A 13,035-nucleotide genomic window follows, 5' to 3' on the forward strand; every position below is an offset into this window, starting at 1 on the left:
TAGAATGTCACTCAGAGACCAAAGGTTAGAGAGCGGCGTGTTGGGAACAAACTTGAACATCAAGGAAGCTGGAGTGAACTTATGAGATTCATGAACCGCCGAATTCAAGGCAAAAGCTAACCAATGCAGGGACGTGTCCCACCTGGAATGATCTTCATGATGATAGGCAATAAGTGCGGACCTGAGATTACGATTAACCCGTTCAGCCAGAGATGGTTGAGGGTAATAAGCAGAAGTAGTTACATGAGAGATGGATAAGTCAAAACAGAATTTACGAAATAAGTTAGATGTAAAAGCCTTAGCATTATCAGATACAATATATTGGCACGGACCAAAAGAAGCAAAAATAGAATTTAAGCAAGTAATGGTAGACTGAGCGGTAGCCAGCTTAGTCGGAAATAACCAAGAAAATCTGGTAAAACCATCTACACACACAAGGATGAACTTGTTGGCATTACCCTTTGACTGAGGGAATGGTCCTACATAATCAATATACAGGCGTTCCATGGGGCGCGACGCTTGCTGAGAAGACAAGAGGCCTACCTTGGTGGACATGGTCGGTTTACTAAGCAAACAGGATTTACAAGCCTTTACTAGTTCACGGATTTCACCGTCCATACCTTTCCAGATGAACATTTCACGAATCTTTTCACGAGTTTTAAAGATACCAAGATGCCCTCCTAATGGGGTCTCATGATAATACTTGAAGATCATAGGTACAAGAACCGCTGGAACAACAACTTTCATCATCTTATCATGCCTCGAAGGGCAACATAGAACACCATTCCTCAGAACATAAGGGACAACATGTTCCCCAGAAGAAAGGGTTTCCATTATCGGAGCCAGCGTCGGATCTTCACGTTGGTATTTCTCGATATCCCTAAAGAGCATGGGAGCATCTGTTAGGATGGCATTAACCTTAGATAGTATGGACTCGGAAGGTGATGAACTGTCGACCGGTTCGTGGGTCTCGACGTCGTTAGAAAACATACGGCTGAGTCCATCAGCAACAACATTTTCGGTACCTCTGATATGTCTAACATCAAACTGGAAGGCAGAAATACGGATGGCCCAGCGGGCTATACGACCAGTACGACGCGGCCTACCTAAGACCCAGCTTAAGGCTTGATTATCTGTCTCCAGGTCGAATTTGACATGTTCCAGATAGAGACGGAACTTCTCTAAGGCAAATAAGACTGCCAAACCTTCGAGCTCATAGATGGAATACTTGGCTTCTTGAGCCGACAATGTCCTAGACGCATAGGCGATGGGGCGCCTCCCTAGTTCAGTCTCTTGAAGAAGGACTGCAGCTACCGCTGACGACGATGCGTCGGTTTGGACAATGAATTTCTTCGAGAAATCAGGCATAGCAAGTACAGGGGCATTACAAAGAGCTAATTTAAGGTCTTCAAAAGCGGCTTGTTGAGAAGGTCCCCACTCGAATTTGATGCCTTTCCTACGAAGAAGGTTTAAGGGCGCCGCTCTATTAGCGAAGTTAGGAATAAACTTCCTGAAGAAATTCACCATACCAATGAACCTGGCGATACCTTTAATGTCCTTGGGAGGTTTAAAATCACGGATGGCCTGTGTTCTAGAATGATCGACTGCTACACCATCCGGTGACACAATATGCCCTAGGAAAGACATAGAGGGCTTAGCAAAGGCAACCTTGGACAACTTAACAGTTAACCCAGCCTTACGAAGGCGATCGAGAACTTCTCGCAGATGATCTAGATGTTCTTCAAAAGTCTCTGAAAATACGACGACATCGTCCAAGTAGTGATATAAGTACTCAAATTTGATGTCGGAGAAGACCCTATCTAGTAGCCTAGTGAGTACAGCTGCTCCCGTGGGGAGCCCGAAAGGCACGCGGTTGTATTCGTATAAATTCCAGTCCGTGGCAAACGCTGTAAGATGTTTAGACTCTTCGGCAAGGGGAATTTGATTATAGGCCTGATTCAAGTCCAAGATAGTAAAGAACTTGGCCTTACGAAACCATGAAAAACAAGAATGAAGGTCGGGAAGGGGCACAGATTGTAACACCACCTTCCGATTGAGAGCCCTGTAATCAATGACAGGCCTGAAGCCTCCTTGGGGTTTCGGGACTAAAAAAAATAGGCGAAGAATACGCTGACTTAGAGGGCCTAATAATACCGTCCTTCAACATCTGATCGATGATTTCTTTTAGAGCCTTCATTTTAGGTGGAGATAGCCTATAAGGTGGAAAACGGACAGGAATCGAATCCGTGACCTCAATTTTGTATTCAATAAGGTCAGTAACACCAAGAGTATCAGAGAACACCTCGGGAAACGACTGACACAATTTGCGAATACTATCAGCCTGCTCCTCATGTAGATGTCTAAGGTCTAACAACATCTCATCCTGGGTAGGCGAAATAGAACATGATGCAGAATTACACTTTAATAGAGGGATATTACAATTAGAGGCAAATTTGAAAGTGCAAGACCTACTCTGAAGATCGAGCACAAGACCAGTGTGAGAAATAAAGTCCGCTCCCAATATAATGGGGCAAGACAAATGCTTGGCCACAAACAATTTAACTTTCCATGTGAATTGAAAAATTCGAATTTTGACATATAAGGAACCGAGAATTTCTAATGGAGAGGAATTAGCCGAAACGTATTGGATCGCCGACAAACAATAGTTAGGAAGCTTACAAACAGATTTCAATTTTGAATACCAATCAGCCGAAATAATAGAACAAACACTACCTGAATCTAAGAGAGCTGTTATAGGCTCGTTATTTAACTCAATTTTGAGAAAGGGGACCGGTGCGGGGGAATCCGCCGCAATCCTAAGACACTCTTTGGGACCTTCAAAAGATGAATTTGAAAATTGCTCGTTCCCTGAATTTACAACCTGTTTACCCGGGGCTGAGTCTCGGGAAGATGGATTAGTCGACTCAGCCGAAGCCACTAGTCACTTTTTATTATTGGCATAGGTGGAATTTGCACCAGAAGTTGAGCAGGAGGGGGTGCTATTCGAATTGGGACAATTCTTGGCGATATGTGAGAAAGCCCCACATTTAAAACAGCCTTGTGATGACCCGGCTCCATTCCTTGTCCCACTTGACTTGATCAGTGGACACTTGTTGCGCAGATGGTCAGGCGACCCGCAAGCATAACATTTACGGGGATTGACTGGTCGGCGAGGTGGAGGCCGAGTATTACTAAAGGAAGGCGGGGGTTCTTTCGCGACACGCAAAGATTCGGCGTATCTAACTCCTTCCGCTGAGACGGCCAATGCTTCAAGTTCAGAGAAAGTTTGCGGGCACGCCGCGAAACACAAATATGACCTGTAGGGTGGTGAAATCCCTTCCACAATAGCTTGTACAATCTGATCCTCAGGGAAATGAAGAGCAAACACCCTAGTATAAAACTTAATGTCCTGTATGAAATCAGCCAAGTTTTCATCCAAGCGTTGTACGCGGTAATAGTACTTCTGAATAAGGGAGGACCTGGCCCTAGCCGGGATGAAGTTAGCTAGCAAATGGGCATGGAAATCCTCAATAGATGATTGCTCGGCAATGGCTCTTACGATTTTATCTGAGAGAATACCAATAGCATACGGATAGATAATTTGCAAAATTTGACATGGAGAAAGAGAAAACACAAGGGCATGATCCTGAAATTCAACTAGAAATCTTAAAAAAGAAATTACATCACTGGTGGTATTAACGGAAAACTTAGAGATACCTCTGAGCAACATTGCCAATGGATGAGGCAAGCTGCTAAACCCGGGTGACAGAGTAGGTAAAGGTTTCAATGGCAAGGAAGTTAATTCAGAACGGATGTTACTCAATGATGCACGACGTTCAGATTCGTTGTCCAATGGGGCAGGGATAGTTTGAGCAGCAACGGTTATTCTATTAACTTCTCCCTTGGGAGGCGCTTCCTCACTACCTGCATTCACTGTGGTGGGTAGATCGCTTTTGGGAGGAACCTCCCCTGTTAACAATTGAGTGACCTTGCTAGATAATTCAGACATATTTTCAAGCAGCGTACTAGCTTCCTTCTTCTGAACGTCATTCAACTTCAGAGACAACAGATCGTTAACCCTATTCGAAAAATGATATAGCCTAGCTTGCACACGCTTAATTTGATTAGGAGAAGGATCATTTTCATCAAAAAAACTAACTACAGAAGCTAGCCCAGTAATATTCTCCGTGATCGTGGAAAGAGAGTCGTCAATTTCTTTTTCTCCCAAATTGGGGATGGAAATGGGCAAATCTAGGGACTCTCTAAGCTTGTTTGTGTCTACTGCAACCGTGCCTCCAGATTGTACATTTCTAATAGTCAATTCATAGATCAACTCCTCCTTGCGCAAATAGTTAAGATGGAGAACATCGCGAGGGCCGGGCATGGTGACAGAACAATTTTGAAAAACTCAAAAAATTCCAGCAACTGGGAAAATAGTTAGAGTTCGGAACAAACAATGTTTAGCCGTCAAAAGGGGCTAAATTGAGACCCATTCAACCACGCTCTGCTACCACTTGTTACGGAGTTTTCCGTGGTAGGTAGAGGTGAAAGAAGGTGCGGGTGTGAATAGGTCTCCAGCTACGAAAGCAAAATTAATTTAAAATTTAACAAGGTTATATTTTCTTTTCAAAAACAAAGAAATAACAAGCATGGCAGGTACAAAGTAGCAAATCAAAAAGGGTAGTTACAATATTTACAGGAATTGGGCTTCGCGCCCTGATTTTACACTGCTTGGGCAATCAGCTCAGTTTTACCCCAAACACGAGTTTTAACAGAGGGGCAGAAAACCCCATTCATACCTAGGAGCCCTTGCTCCAAATTACACAGAAAAGCCTCCACGAGGCATACAACACTCAATTTTCAAAAGAGCCACTCGCTCTCAAAATTTAAGCCTCTCCCAGGCCACACCAAACTCCACCTTCAAGTTGTCCTCACTGGACATAGACACAGGGGTAAAATACCCAACCTACTGAGGTCTATTAAATAAAAATGGGCAATTACATGACCTCTAAAATAACAATTTGAGAGGAGGCGATCTTGCACTCCTAATACACTTGTTTTTAAAAACCTAATCTGGCTCTAGGCCACTAATGCAAGGGCTAATCCCATACTACCGAGGTGACTTTCGAAAAGAGCAATTTGTTTTACATTAACGAAGAATAGGTTGAGAAAATAAGTTCACCTCAAGACAATGTGAGTGGGAGCTCGAGAGGGTTAGCACTCTCTATCCCAATATGCAGCTTAAAAGAGAATAGAAGAAAAGATCGTTACATTTTAGGAAAAGGTTACATGGAGGAACGCTTCGCACCCGCCCCGAGAGTTAAACTGCTGAGCTAGCAAAGAAAGAATTTATTAATCGGCCATTACCTTATTGATGACTGCTGCCGAGGAAAGAGGCGCTTCCCGCCTCCTGCTATGTACTTTATACACTGAAAGATGGAACAGAAGTGGCCCGGAGACCCTAAAATCAGCAGTTTAAATACTCTCGCAGAAGGTTCTAGGCGTTAGGGGAATGAAAACACCCTCCCGCGATGATTTTATTGGTAGATCAATAAACCCCCTACACAATACTAAGAAGAAACACATAATTGGTGGGAAATTAATTCAAGAAATTCGGGATAGGCTAGATTTAAAACAAGGGGAAAGAAGGGGTTAATATTGCCAACTTAACCAAAGACTGAAAAAAATTTAGCAAAGAACAAACATTTGAAATAAAAATTTCTCCAACAAAATAGTTCTTTGACTCCGCACTAGGTTGCATTATTGTTGATCTTCAGTAGTGTCCTCTAGAAGAGAAAGTTCACACTTCTTACTTCAAGCGAAACAAAACCACCTCAAAAATGACACAGTTCAAAAACTCAAAATTTTCCACGTGGTGACATCTTCTGAGAAAGTAGAGAATTAATAGCGTAGATAAAGTTCAGACTTCCTCCAGTAGAGGAGTTTCAACTGGCGCACATTTTAAATTAGCGGAGTGGAGGTGTACCGCCCGGTACAGTATGCCACACAGTAAGCTGCTTCGGGCCCCTTTGGTGGAAATAAAATCACTATCAGAATGTTGGGCGGAGAGTGGTGATATACAATTTTATTTATATACGCCATATTGCGTGCCATAAGCCTGGGTTCATTTTCGAACCTCTGCGCAGTGTTCATGTGGAGCGACGGCATATGATGCTGTTTGATGGCGATTCGTCCGTTGGATGGAGACGTTAAACCTTGTGCATACCCTTTGGTGTTATTCGACAGTAGTAATGTTTTGTACTGACACTGGGTTTCGCCCTCTTCGTACCTCATTTTCTTCACGCACACACACACACACACACACACACACACACACACACACACACACTGATGCGCAGGTCGCCCATGGGTGTCAACTAGAATAACCTGCAACAGGCCTCTGCGGAGACCAATCAATCAATCACTGCCGAATATATATGCTCGACGCTCGTTGCTTGACGTTAGAATAATCTCCCTTCTGGCATTTCACTGAAAGAAGAAAACTTGTGGAAGCAGGCGTTCTTTTGCTCACAAACTTAGTTGTCTCCTGCAGATGGGACGTTGAGTACTAGACATTACCGTTGATGGAATTCAAGGTCGGCATTCTCGTAACAGTGCTTGGAGTCAAGTGGTTAACCTCATGTTTACCTCCTCGGTCATTGACACTGCGCCTGTGTTGATCTAAGTTGGTTATCGGCTATTGTACCTTGATAACGTTGCGAATGTTCTCATAAAATATTGTTACCGTGTAGTTTTCTTCCCAGTGGTTTAGCATGAACTGTTGTGTTCGTGGTGTTGGATTAGCAGTAGTTAAGGTGCCTACTTGCATGATTGATGAAATCATTCCTATGAAAACCCCGCTTGACGACCGTGATTGTCTTTATGGTCTGACACCGTGGTTAGCCGGTCCGAGTTCCGTTGGTTTAAAATAAGAAGAAAGAAAAATCAGTAGTTCATTGGCGAGGGAGGAGAGGTAGTGGTATACTATTTCTAATTACTAGATTGCGTGCCAAAAGCCTGAATTAAATTCCAAACCTCTCCGCTGTGTTCATCTGGAGTGAGGGCATATGATGCTGTTAGGATTCGTCGGCGGATGGACAAGTTCAATCTTGATCAGATTCCTTGGTATTTTCGATAGGAACAGGCTATGTGCCGAGGGTTTCACGTCACCACCACCACGCACCCATACATGGAGGCCGCCCATGGTCGTCAACTGAAAGATATGCACCAAGCTTCTCCGGAGGCCACGTTACATCAATCAAAAATCCCTATGAAATATTTTGCTTGTGGAACGACTGCAATGAGGCTATATTTATGAATATCTCCTGGTTATTTTTGTGGAGATTGACAGGTTTGGTTTCAGGACCCGACGTCTCCACCTTCCAATGCTATTTAGGGTATATTTCACATTGTGAGTGACATGCAACTTTTTTCTTTCGTAACACTGATTACTTTTAAAGTTGACTTGAAAGTTATCTGTTTGGGATATTATCTCCATAACAATGTTAAACGGACAACTTTCTCTTTGACGCTATGCTGTAAAAACTTTGAAAGTCACATTCTTTCAAATCACTGCAGTTGTGGAATAGGTTTTATTAAAAATTTCATAAAGTGAATTTTGGACAGCGTTGCATGCCCAACATATATGAAGTCGTCTTTCTGTCTCTAAGCCTACTTTAAAATGTTAACTGGATACTTGGCTTTTATAGAGGATCGGCCAAGTAATGGTCTATTTGGAATAAGTTTTGCCTTTTTCTGTTAAAGTATCATAGGAAAATAAATATTTGGATTTTCATATAATTTTGTTTAGGATGAGGGTGAGTAGGATCTTAACTCTGTGCTGTTTACGAAAATAAATCAGGAGGGTGGATTCAGAGGGAGCTGAACATCTCCATGTATCTCTCCATGGATTGGTTTTGCAGAAAATTGCTCATAAAATATCTTTATACCCATATTAACAAACTTCTTATCCTTGTGGCAGCCTCCGCATGGGGGAAGTAATAATAATAATAATAATAATAATAATAATAATAATAATAATAATAATAATAATAATGCTAAATCAAACTAATTTAATGCATTCGCTTGAGTATAGACATAACACAAGTACACTGGCTGGTGATCATGATGTTTGAAGCTCATAATTGAACCAGAAAGTTTTCTCTGGAAAACTAAACACAAGACTTGCAATAGGGAAGTTAAATTCACTTACGCTTAGTGAACCATCTCGAAACTCTGCTTCGCCAGTGTAGCTGTGCTGCTTGTTAACGCATCGTGTCATAACTGATTTTGTGTGGGAGTGGTAAGTATAGTTTACGACCTCTTATCTTCATCTCTCTCACTCAATGAATGTATTAATTGTTACATGAAGACAAGATCCTCCGTTCTTAATGTTATGTCTCCGAGGATCTCCACCAGCCGGCTGGCTAGTGATTCTAGGATAATTGTTTCAATTATGATAATCATGATGATCACAGTCGCATACATGGACATAGACCCCGGGGGTCATTGAGTGGACACTGTGCAGTGATGCCATGTGTACTCTCAGATCAACAGTATGGTAAGCATTTAGCAGTGAATCTAGCGCCATCAGAACTTTGGACACTTATCTCATCCTCACAGTGTGTGTTGTCTACGAGTAGCTGTGAGGTTACATTAGATAGATAGTGGGTTCGAGCCCTACTGTCGGCAGCCCTGAAGATGGTTTTCCGTGGTTTTCCCCATTTTCACCCAGACAATTGCTTGAGCTGTACAGTAGTTCAGGCTAGGTCGCTTTCTTCCCACTCCTAGCCCTGCCGTATCCCGTCGTTGACGTAAGACCTGTCTGTATCGGCGCGACGTAAAACAAATAGTAGATCTCATCCTCTTATATTTTTCCATTCTCACTGGCCGTGATATCTGCTAACTTCCTCTCGGTAGCAACAGTAATGACTGGTTGGTTTGTTTTTCAGACTTCAAACAAAACGTTGATTGGCTTTCGGAAACGTATTAGACCAGCAGAAATAACTCTCTAGTAGCTTCGCTTCTGACACTTTTTTCCGTTGAATATCCCTTCCCCCTCATTACGTCTTATATGTATACCTTCATGAAATTGCTATATTTTTCAATCTGAAAATGTTTCTCGAACTGTGTGTGTATTGTTAAATCTCTTTCCTTCCCTCATAACTTTTTTGTATCCTACGTGATCATTATCTGTGAATCGGTGGTAGAGTTCCGGCCTCCGGATCCCAATATAGGGGGTCAAACCTGTTAGAGGTAGTCGGATTTTTGAAAGGTGGAAAAAAGTCCATTCGATACTGTCATACGGTGTCGGCATGGAAAATAACTTTGGTGACACGTTTGGATTATACCCGACACAATTCATTTGAAAGACTCTTGCCATAGACGCCCAGGAGAGGTACGGCTTACTCTACCATCTAGTAGACTAGCCCTAGAGTAGTAGAAATTGATGACCTATATTATTATTATTATTATTATTATTATTATTATTATTATTATTGTGTTCCTGGGCTATTTTCTTACATTGAAACATGAACAGGGACTCTCAATCACTAAGTAATGGTTTATATTTTACAGCGGATGGAAAGCCCCAGGGCAGTTGCGTTACAAGCAGATAACACGAATCAAAATTTTATTTTATTAAATCAATCACTAAAAAAAGCTTTGGTGAAGTGTGGTGGCATTCGGTTAGGGTTTAGGGGAGGGGATGAGTGTTAAAACAGATGACTCTCACTGGAAAACAAAAGCGCGTGGCGACAGAAGCGCAGTTATTTTAATGTTCTGATCTTCTTTTGTCATTTGCCCCGGGAAAACAAATGAAGGACTATTGAATTATGGCAGCGTGCTGCTATTCATCCAATACACATGGTGAAATTAACGTTGTATAGTTTCTGTACACGGACGCGATCTCTATTTGTTAAAACTTAAGCGCAACAAATGCACGTACTCCCGGTTTTAGAATTAATTGTACTATGGCATATTTTCTTTATTACATATTATTGTATTTTCGATGTCGAATTATACACTTGTTTGATCGCACGTGGAGAAGAGATGGAGACCTGTTCGTTTCAGCTACGGAGAAAATACTAGTGTATTTCTCTGCCAGACGAGTGAGATTTTAGAAATAATATTTGTATGGCAAGATATAATGTCGTTAAAGTCCTTTCAAATTCTTACATGAATGAGTGCTGCAGTATTGTATATTGAAAAAAGCTGACCTCACACACACAATGAAGTTAGTTCTCTGGAAATTAAAATTCTCATCGAAACCGACTTTCAACTTATTAGGTCGTGTTACGTACATTTAGTACATGTTGAAGAGATGTTAGGTACAGAACAAAAATGGCCAACCAGACACCAGTGGGAAGTCGGTTTCGATTACAATGCGGTCGTGAAAATTCAATATTCATTAAAATTCTCATTTTTAGGATCTTATATCCATAGAAATGAAATTATTTAATGATGTTTTCATCTCTGTTTTGGTAAAGGTTTAGTTGAAATCGGCCACAATCAGTTAATCGTTGTCGTCCTCTACCCACGATAGCGGGTTTGATCCTGGCTGAGGTTAGTAACCTTTGGGGTTGATCGAATGCAATATATCTATGGCTTTGGCTTTCGATACGTTAAAGAAATCGCAGGACAGAAATCAGGCATCCTGTTGTGTTTAAAAATACCATAGTAATTGAAGGGGCGTTTAAAACATATAACGCTATTGTTTGTTGAAATCTATGGGCTTCGTGCAGTGAGAGCTTTTACTTAGTTTTGTTGTTGTTTACAGTTCCGTTGATGTTCCAAGATAGATCTGGATTTAAAGCAGGATATAAATGATTTTCAAATATAGGCTTATAGTCCATTTTAAAGTAGGCTGACGTACTACTGTAGTAAAAGTAATCGGGAGAGAACAGATTCCCCATATTGCTACCGTTCGTTTTCTGTTTTAGCTAACTCCACACGGATAACAAAAGAGAACTTCAACCAATTAAAGAGCCTATTGGTTGAACCATGTTACTCAGGTTGTAAAATGGTAAGAGTGCACGCAGGTTAAAATCGATCGTGGTGTGGATTTGTTAAAGCACATGAGCAGTCGTTCGCTGTCCTTCCGTCTTGATTGTCGTAGAAATGGATCTCCCAGTCTGCACCTCTGTCCGATGATGACTTAATTTGCAGGTTCAGTGCCAGTGTAACAGCCCTTATTTTTGTACTCCACTGTGTAACTCAGTTGGCTAGGTGCTTGCCTCCTGTCTCGGTGCTCGAGAGAAAATTTTAATTGATATTTGAAGAGTTCATGATCGCTGGAAACTTCTATTGGTAGTATTGCACAGATGTTGAGCTAATGCCATTAAAATCAGTTTCCTATTCCCCCCCCCCCCCCCCCGTGGAATTGCTCAGCTAGACTACGTAAGTTCGATACCAGCATAATCTGTTCATTTCCCAGTATTTGTATTCTCGAAGATTGACTGCCCAGCTTTTTCTCTGTAGAATTGCCGTTATATGACAAAATCTTATTTCCAAACTTCCATGCTGTTTCTTTTTCCTGGCCGTTTCATAATTACTTGGGGGTAGGTGCTGTGTGTTAATCCAGTTTAATGACCGGATACCTTTTCTATCGCCGTCCTTATGCGGAGAGATGTATTGACTATTAAATGATTCTGTGATGGTTAGCAGTGTCCTGTGTTGTATGTAGATGATGAAGATAGGTATTAAGACGAACACAAACATCCGGATTCCGAGCTAGAGGAAGTAACCAGACCGGCTAAAATCCCCAATAGGGACGGGAATCGAACTCGCGACTCTCGGAACCGTAGGCCGCTAAACCAGACCGGCTAAAATCCCCAATAGGGACGGGAATCGAACTCGCGACTCTCGGAACCGTAGGCCGCTATGCAGACCAGCCAAGGAGCGGGACCGAATTTCCATACATTCTGTTCGTAAATTCGACTGATTCAGTTCGCCTTCCGTTCACTGTCCGTAATGATGTCAATTTCCCGACGGTTAAGACAAGTCTATATATTGGTTTCCTGCAAAATTCTGTACGCATTATTGGCACTTCGACTTTTTCTATCACGCAAGAAGTCTTTGTAGGAGCCAATAGCTTCAGTCTAAACTAAAATGAATAGAAACTTTTTTGTGAAACTTTTTTGTCTGTCATGAAATGGTTTCTCCTTTAGAATTTAATCGCATTGCATAATTAGCATTCCAACATTACCAGACTTCGGTAATTAACTTACTGCTCTAGTCGCTCAGTATGTTTTGTAGCTCAGTAAATGAGCTTTAAGAATATCTTCTCCGTGCTTGGACTAATATACTTTAATATCACGCAACTTTCTAGATAGTATTGATTTATTTTGACTGTCTACCGGCTCTGTCTTTGGTATGATTGCTTCGTTATTCCGATATATATGACAAGTATTATAGGTTTATTTTTGACGTAATGTCTATTGCTACAGAACCGTACTTGGGCCGGCAAGTGTGACAAAAACATGAAGATTTAAAAATCTAAATAATTATAGGGCAACAGGTTCGACGGCAATGTTCAATATTTCATTGTAAAGAGGAAGGACCATTGTACCTAGCAATAAGAGTTCGACATAGATATTAACGTCATCGGGTCTATTCAGTATCGCCTCTGTCTTTGAGAAACAGTACTGAAATCACCATAGCCTGCGGCTTATTCTTCTGCGGCTAATTCTTCTTCTTCTACCGCTTTTCCCACACCTGTGGAGTTGCAGGTGCGAACTGTGTCACACATGTGTGTATTTGGTCCTGTTTTGCGGCCGGATGCCCTTCCTGACGCCAACCCTGTTTCTGTGGCGATTGGTAGTGTGTTGACTGAATATGAAGAGGAGACTGGTAGGACAAACACAAACACCCAGTCTCCGAGCCAGAAGAATTAATCAGACGCGATTAAACTCTTCGATCCCGCCGGGAATCGAACCCTGGCACCTCTGGACCGCTGACCATTAAACCAGTGAGCCGGACCGTGGCGCGTGGATAACAGTTGGTGTAAGTCTGGACTCAGGAGCGGTAAGAGCGAGA

The 13,035-nt window shown here is 41.9% G+C and overlaps 1 protein-coding gene across 1 annotated transcript in view; it reads left to right on the top strand.

Moving 5' to 3' along the window:
* The window catches only part of rhea (Talin_middle and talin-RS domain-containing protein rhea), a 419,010-nt gene that overhangs the window by 17,337 nt on the left and 388,638 nt on the right, over positions 1-13,035 (top strand). The window lies entirely within an intron of this gene.

This window comes from Anabrus simplex, chromosome 5 (genome assembly GCF_040414725.1).
Source record: "Anabrus simplex isolate iqAnaSimp1 chromosome 5, ASM4041472v1, whole genome shotgun sequence".
NCBI lineage: Eukaryota > Metazoa > Arthropoda > Insecta > Orthoptera > Tettigoniidae > Anabrus > Anabrus simplex.